Source organism: Camelus bactrianus, chromosome 3, assembly GCF_048773025.1.
Source record: "Camelus bactrianus isolate YW-2024 breed Bactrian camel chromosome 3, ASM4877302v1, whole genome shotgun sequence".
Taxonomy (NCBI): domain Eukaryota; kingdom Metazoa; phylum Chordata; class Mammalia; order Artiodactyla; family Camelidae; genus Camelus; species Camelus bactrianus.
Genome location: NC_133541.1, coordinates 36,904,497 through 36,913,056, shown reverse-complemented (window position 1 = coordinate 36,913,056; position 8,560 = coordinate 36,904,497). Strand labels below are relative to the sequence as shown.

The 8,560-nt window shown below is 42.4% G+C and overlaps 1 protein-coding gene across 5 annotated transcripts in view; it reads right to left on the bottom strand.

Annotated features, from left to right (window-relative positions):
• Positions 1–8,560, bottom strand: part of SNX18 (sorting nexin 18) — a 234,912-nt gene that overhangs the window by 196,836 nt on the left and 29,516 nt on the right. The window lies entirely within an intron of this gene.

Here is an 8,560-nt window from a genome sequence, read left to right as displayed (position 1 = left end):
AATAAGAATACGTAAGCTCTATATAGAAGTCAAGAGTCAGAAGATCCTGAGTATTTTTATTCTCAAGGCCATTAATTCTGTCCAACAAATGCCACCCTCTATTTGTTGCATAAAAAAGCACCCTATTTTAGCATTTAATGATGAATGAATAAGTTTGGGGGGACAAAGGGAAACTTTCTGATAATAAAAAGGGGTAAAGGAGACAACTGGTTTTCAGTGAAGCTTGATTTACTAGTTTGACTTGATCATAGAGCCATTGAAATATGGACCTTTATAACTAATTAAGCGTAAATTTTTCAGAGGCCAGCCCCTTTGTAATGGCTACTCAGTATGTAGCCTAGTCTCCCAACGAAGAACACAGATTTGGTGCCACTACCTCCCTTTTGGGACAGGGGCCCTGAAGGAAATGCTTGACAGTTAATGCTTTCACGTAGAGATCTGTCACTTGGTGCCACAGCCTCTCTTTGGGTTAGGCAGCTCCAGATTCTCTTGCCAAACGAGAATAAAAGTCCAGCGCTCTTTTCATTGCCTCACATTGCATAGGACACCTTCAAAGATCCATGTGGGATGATATTGTTTATAACAACGGTCATCCTTTTTAATTAATTTTAAAATCTCCATGCCTGTAGGAGTTCGGTTTTACTCCTCCCCAATCTTCAGCAAGTTTGTGAGTCAGAAAGACATTCACCAGAGCATGAGTAGTGGGTAATCCATGTCTCTCATTGAGTATCAGCTTGGCATATTTTATGACTTGTTCTTTTTCTACATCAAACAACCTCATGGTCTCCAGAGACAAAAAAAGCATCCAAGTACATGAACTTTAAGGGGCCTAAGTATAAACTCCAGCAGGCAGTGATTTTACTTTTATTCCTAAATTCCATTACACACAAGTAAAGGAAGTAAGGCTAATAATTTAGTCAGCATTAGAGATAAGAACCAAGCAGGAAATGACTTTTTATGTGATGTCATCCAGGGCCCACGTCAGAGGAGGAACGGGCAGGGCAAGCCCTTTGTCCCTTACAGATCTTTCCCAGCCCTCTCTGAATGAAAGAACAATATCGAGAGGGGCACCTTTAATTATGTTACCTCAGCATAGATTGTGCTGCTCTTTATGACCATGATGTAGATGTTACTCGAATATTAAAAGAAAGAAAAACTGAGAAAGGAGAGAAGGAATTAAAATCTTAATTATTTAGTGAAGATAAATCTTAGCTGAGGAAGCCATGAACGTTTCTAGGAATTTTATATTCCAGTTAAGTGATTGCATCCTTTTGTCATTTTTAATATGGGCACATCTACGTTAGAGAATATTGGGGATGGGTGAATCACTTTCATCTCACTCATGCACCTTTAATTATCAGGGATGAGGACACAGGAGAAAGACAAATCAAGCTCAAATCCCAGTGCGTGTGACTCTGGGCAAGTTACTTAGTCTTTTCACCTACAAAATAGATCAATTAATACCTGCCACAGAGGGTCATTGGGAGGATTAAATGAGATGATAAATGAAAGTGCCCAACACAGTTGTCACTCAATAAATGTCTACAGTAACTTCCTTCTATGACTGCTCAGTAGATAATCAATTAATTTTTTAAGATTTTTTAAAAATTGTGATAAAATACACATAACAAAAAACTTACCATCTCAATCATTTTTAAGTGTACAGTTTAGTAGTATTCAGTATGTTCCCATTGTTGTGCAGCTGATTTCCAGAATTCTTTTCATTGAGCAAAATTGAAATTCTATACCCATTAAACAGTAAGTCCCATTTCCTCCTCTCCCCAGCCCTGGCAAATATCATTCTACTTTCCATCTGTATGAGTCTGATTACCGTAGGTACCTCCTTTAAGTGGAATTTGTCTTTTTTGGACTGGCTTATTTAGATAACCAATTTTTTAGATTATTTTTTGAGACAACAAATTTTTACACTCAGACAGAAGTTTTGGCATCTGCACGTTATATTGCTATATTGCCTAAATATCTAACTGCTTAGGTAAAAACATGACGTTTTTCCAAAATAAAGGTCATCTGTTATAATGTTAGCATCAAATCACCTGCCACATACTGGTACTTGTGTCTTATCCTTTTTACTGCTTTGTAACTTCTTGAAGGTCAGGTGGTGCCTGACATGCATTAAGAGTATATTAAGCACTAATGGACTAATTAGTAAATTAATAACTCAATGGATTAATATCCTGTTTTAAGAATTGCTAGCAAGAAAATGTTCATCATAGGGTATTTCTCTTCCCATTGATTCTGTGACACACCTTTGCTCATTGACTGATAGTACTTAGAGAATGCAAAATTATTTAAATATTAACCTAAGCAAAACACAGTTTCAAAGATGACGCAGATGAAAAACAATGCATTAGTCTTTTGAAATGCAAACTCAATCAACTTCTGGATCACATACACTTCTTTTGTGTCCCATCAGCTTCTTAATGTCAATGCACATGTCAGATTTGCTCAGTTTTCAAATTCTGGAGTACTAATTAATTATTAACAGTATGATTGGCAAAGATTTAAAACATTAAAATATTCAGGACTGATTAGGCTGTGGGAAACAGGGGCTCACATACCGTGCTGGGGGAAATCTAAACCTTTAAGAGGGCAGTTAAACTTTTTTGTGCATTCTCTCCTCCTGCCCCCCAACCTGTAAGTTCATTTCTAGTTATATATTCCACAATGACAATCATACAAATGTTCAAAGATATATGTGGCTGTGGTAAGCTAAATAATGGTCACCCAAAGATGCCTACAATTTAATAACCAGAACCTGAGTGCCTGTGAATGTCATGTTTGTGGCAGAAGGTAAAATGTTACAGATAGAATTAAAGGTTACTAATCAGCTGACCTTAATATAAGATGCTCCTGGATGCTACCAGGTAAGCCCAGTGAAATCCTGAAGGTCATTTAAAGGTGGATGAGGGAGGCAGAAAAGTCAGCGTAGGAGAGATTCAATGCTGGTGTGAGAAAGACTCAATCAACATTTGCTGGGCTTTGAAGGTGGAAGGGAGCCAGGGGCTAAGGAAAGCAGCAGGCTTTAGAATCTGGAAAAGGCAAGAAAAACGATTCTCCCCTAGTCTCCAAAGAAGAATGCAGCCCTGCTTACCCCTTAATTTTAGCTCAATGAAATCTATTTTGGATTTCTGACCTCCAGAACTGTAAGGTAATAAATTTGTGGGTTTTTTTTTTAAGCACACACATATAATTTATTTAATAAGAAAAATAGCTGCACTCAAAAATTACTGAAGGCCTTCCCATGAATATCTTTTAATTCCCCCAAATTATCACATCACACACTCGGTGAGTTTGGACTGTGAATTGTAAAATTTCCTTCCATAAGCTCTTCAGTCCCACTGGAGGCACAGAAAGCTTGCATCCTGCTCCACACGGAAGACAGCCTTCCCAGGCAGCTCACTCGAATAGGACGCCCTTGGCACGTCTGCACAGTGGCCGTTAGGAAGCTTTTGCTTTGCTGACAGGGAGCACACCGGGTGAGTTTCAAGCTTAAGTGATCCCAGACTAATCCATGCAATCTAAAAAACTGGTAAACATTCAGCAGATAACTAGGTGTAGCTTTTTTTAAATTAATTTATTTTTATTGAAGTGTAGTTGATTTACAATGTGTTGGTTTCAGGTGTACAGCAAAGTGATTCAGTTATAAAACTTGTGTTGCTTAAAGCCACCAAGTTTGTGATAATTTGTTACAGCAACAATAGGAAACTAGTACAATGACTAAGGTTGCTCACTGCAGCATCATTTGTGGCAAGAAAATTGAGAGCAACCTAAGCACCCATCAATAAAAGCCTGACAAAATATTGCATCATAACCATGGATGTCAGAGGCTTCAGGCTTTTGCCAAAGGGAGAACTGCCAGAGGTAACCTGTCTGGTTTTGGTGAGGGCTTGGCGATCAATTTAAAATAGAAGAGAGGGAAAATATAGTAAAGAGATTCCAGTTAATAAATTGTAAATGCATAGCAAGTATAACACAACACCGAGGCTGTGGTACTTTTGAGCCACCCAGTCTTATTTCCTTCTTATGATAAACCTATAAATATGCTAAGTACCGTGTTAAACACTGGAAAATATAGGGGAAAAAAGAGAAAAAATAAATAAACAAATAAATAAACACTAGAAAATATAAAGAAAGCTGACTGACTAGAGAAGGGAGAAGAAGCAAGAGAATGATACAAAGTGCAAGACGTGGCAAAGCAGAGGAAGGCGTGGGTACCTCGAGAGGGAGGCGTGAGCACAGGGAGGGACACCTCACCGAGCCTGGGTGGGAAGGCAAGACGGGGACAGCCACCAGGAGGAAGTGCCTGAACCCAATCCCAAAGGAGGAGTGGGATTCAGCCAGACAAAAAAGACTTGGAAGGCCGTCCCAGCGGAGGAAACAGCTTACAAAAGGCTAGCTGACACGATGTCCAGTGTGGATGTGTGGGTGGGGTGGCATTTGGGAAGACAGTAAACTTTAAAACCCTACACAAGGACTTTTACATAATGAGATTTTTTTATACTCTCTGAACCTTAGTTTCCCCACTTTCATAATAGAATCCTAAAACCTTCCTTTCCCAAGAGGATTAAGGGCCCTGCCTGGAGTCTCAGGGCTAGAAAAGGAAGACCCAGGCTCCTGGGAGTCCCTGCCCTGTATTCTTCCCTCCAGGTCAAAGCCCCTGGGCCCCAAGGCAGGCTGGAACCACTTCTGGTTCTTTAAAAACCCTGATGTATCAAAGAAGAAAAAACACTTTGTGGTATATTTTAATCATTCATATTTAACAGACCATTGCTTTTAATACATACAAAATACAATACATAAAACTGTGCCATTCAAAATGGATTACAGACTAAAACTGTATTAATTCATCATTCATGACAGGCCATGTGTTCTGCGAATGGAACAGAGATTTGAATTTATATAAGGAACGTTGTCTTCTTTCAATGCCTTCCTTGGTTCTTACTCTCTGTAAGATCTCGTGTACAGGGAACCTTTGAGTGCCTTGGTGAATGAGAAGCCACAACAGCCTTCTGGTGCCAGGCCCTGTTTATACTGACTAGAAGGAAAAAGCCAAGTTGTATATCAGAATCATCTGGGGAGTTTTAAAACATACTGAAGCCTATGCCCCACTCTCTAGATTCTGATTCAGTTGGCCAAGAGTGGGATCCAGGCATCTTAATACTTTTTAGAGTTCCCTAAGTGATCCTAATGTAAAGCCACTGTCAAAACATCCCATAACTGAAAGTAGGAGAGACTGAGAGAGGAATCCTTTAAAGTTTTATCAACTCATTTGCAGATATTTATTAAAAGACAGGGAATGGTTTAAAAAACAACAACAATAACAAAAAACAGATGAATAAATGGGAGCAAGGCAATTTCAATAAAAAGGCTCAGCAAGGACAGACGTGGTACTGCAGGAGCCCCCTGGGCCGCCAGCAGGCAGAGCACAAAGCACAGTGGAGGCCCAGTCATGGAGAGCAGTGCATCAAGTGTTTACACATTAGGGAGAGGGAAGGAATCCAAGGGAATCACGAACAGTCTGTTAAAGTTTGTCAATTCAGTTTGCAAATATCACTAGCAGCATCCTGACCAGGCAGTGCAGGAGGTCCCCAGGGTAGACAGAGAGGCAACAACCTCCGGGCTTCAACCTCTACGTTGCAGATACCAGCATGAGTCAGAGGTAGCACCGTGGCAACCAGGCAGACACCGCCTCGCCGAGTGCGAGACAAGACCCTCAGGCCATGACCAGGGTGGCCCATCTACTGCTGAAATACAGGCGTGTGCACCCAGAACCATGGAAGTCAATTTTCTGTGTCAGACCTCTCGTCAGCTCTTGTACCTGGGGGCAGTGATGGAGTGGCCCCTAGGAACTTAAAATAAGAAAGAGTATTCTCTGAGAGTTGAGTTACAAAATCAATACTTAATAGAAGAGTCGTGCTAAGGAGAATGAATGGCTCTTGAATCAGCAAGATAGATTGTTAAGTTGTTAAGTAAGAATTTATCAATCAGAAAGGATGGTCATCAGCCATGGAGGCTTAGGAAACAAGGAAGGCATTGATCCTGTGCTTGCTAAGTTCCACACTGGGGACAAGGGCCCTGGTCAAGGGACTCGACCCAACTGTCCTCAGCCTCCACTGCCTCCATCCTAGTGTGGGCCCCCATCATGTCTGGATTATCACAAAGCCTCCTAACTGGTCTCTCTGCTTCTGCCTTGCCACGCTCAACGAGGGGCTAAAGTCACCCAGTCACAACATAAGGCAGATCGTGCTCTTTTCCACTCAAACCCTCCAACGGCACCCATCTTACTCAAAGTAAAAGCCAAAGTCCTCACAACAGCCTATATGTGGCCTTCTGCGACCTGGATCTCCTACCTCTAGGCTTCCTCTCCTCCTACTTAGCCCCGCACCACCACTACCCCTACCCCCTAACTCCCCACCCCCATCCCACACTGCCTCCCTGCTGTGCTCCAAACCTGCTAGGTGTGCTCCTGCCTTGGGGCCTTTGCACTTGCTGTCCATGTTCTGTAATGTTCTTCCCCTGAGTGTCCACGTGGCTCACTCTCAGGTCCTTCAGGTCTTTACACCAGGCTGGGAGGCCTGTCCCAACCACCTTATTTAAAGGAACAAATTCTCCCACCTCTCACTGCTCATACTCCCCAACCTATCCCAGTGTATTCTTCTATATGCCACTTCCATCCTCTAAATATCATCTATTTCACAAGTACTTTTAGTTATTATGTCTCCCACACTAGTGTGTCCATCTGTGAGGGCTGCGGTCTTGGTTGGTCTTGTTCACTGCTGTATTCCCAGTGCCTAAAACAATGCCTGGAAAACACGCATTCAGTAAATACTTGTTGAACAAGTGAATCAGGGTCCAGGATATCTCTACTGTGCCAATGGCTTCATCCAGCTTTCGAAGGTAAGTGACTCAAATGTGTTGATGTTGGGGTAATTCCCTTTTTCACAGCAACTTTTTAATGATGATTTGGTTTCCCACAGGGTAAAGCAGGAAAGGATGTGCTAGTCAGAAGGCTTGTAGTCTGGTTCCATTCAAAGTTTTCGTATTGAAGGAGTGAAAGAATCAGAGTGACAATATATGACTTTTCATCTCATTTGACGCTTCAGTCTCTAAATGGCTCTGTTGGTGGTAAGTTCCTGGTCTTGACCTGTGACACCCCTTGGCCACTTGCTCAGAGGCCAGTTTTCCTCCTGATTCTTGGAGCTCAGCTTGTACCTTTCAAACTGCCAGTTGTGTTTAGGAAGAACACACAGCAGCAAACTGGCACATACGGATTTGATAGTCAAATGACAGCCGATCACAGAGGGCTGGGTAGGGTGTAACCTGTGGTCCTGGGTCTGGGCATGGCTCTGAATGGAGCCGGCTGCACAGAAGCAGGCCCGCAGCTGGAATAAGGCGGGCACTTCAGCTGGCCACACCAATCTCCTCCTACGGCCAATGCCTCTGTTCTCCTGGAACCAGGACACAGGTCTTTGTGGAGAACAGCCCTCCCGAGAAGGCCAGTCACTTGTGCTGGTGGTGCAAACGCAGAGGGCTAGCATTTTGCCATTTTCTTTCATGAAATGCAATTTAGTGGGATTCGCAACTCTGGTGAGTCACAGAGGTCCTCTGTTCTCGAGGCACAGTTCTCCTGCATTTACGCCCCACGCCTCTCACGCTGCCGGGTCTTGGGGAGATGAGGACAGAGACAGTGCTGGTCCTCAGGCGGACTATCCCACCACCTCCTCTTCAGCTCAAGGGCATGTGCCTCTGTCCTCAAGTAGGTTGTAAAGTGATTAGTAATGAGAGCTATGGGGTCAGGTGACCCTGGAGTCAGATGACGTGGGTTCAGATCTCAGCTCTGCCGCTTTCTGGCTGTTGTGACCATCACGGAATGTCAAGAGGCCCGTTTCTTTGTCTGTCAAGTGGTTTTGTAAGTGAGTTCCTTAGATAAAATAATGTATGTAATGGTAGGTAATAGTACCATACCTAGAGCAGAATACACACTCGATGTGTAAGTGGTAGGAAAAAGAAATCAAAATCAGCTCAGGATCTATGGGTGCTTAGTTGCTAAATGTCATCACAAAAGTGACAGGAGTGCAGAGAAGGGGCCAGACACAGGGGTTAGAGCATTGCTGGAAGACTTCACAGGGCAAGGAGGAAGACAAAAGAATAACCTGTACCAGAGAGCAACAGACTATGGTTTGGTCACACCTCTCTGTACAGTACACTTTACACGGTCTTGTAACAGTACACTTCCTAATGCTGCTGGATTTCAGCATGGAATAACATGATGACGACTGATTTGGTCACCATTGTGAGTCCATTGTCTGCATGAGATTGTTCCTCCTATGCTTGGACAATCTGTTTCCAGGTCTCAGAGGGTTTGGCACAGAGCTATTGCTCCAACCTCCTTTTTACTTTTTTTTTTTTTTTTTTTTGACTAGTCCCTTTGTCAATTTTAACATTTATCTTTCACTATTTTTATTTTTAAAATAGAAAATACATTCTTCAATGATTCAAAGATATAAAAAGGCATAAAATAAAAATCTCCTTCCCAACC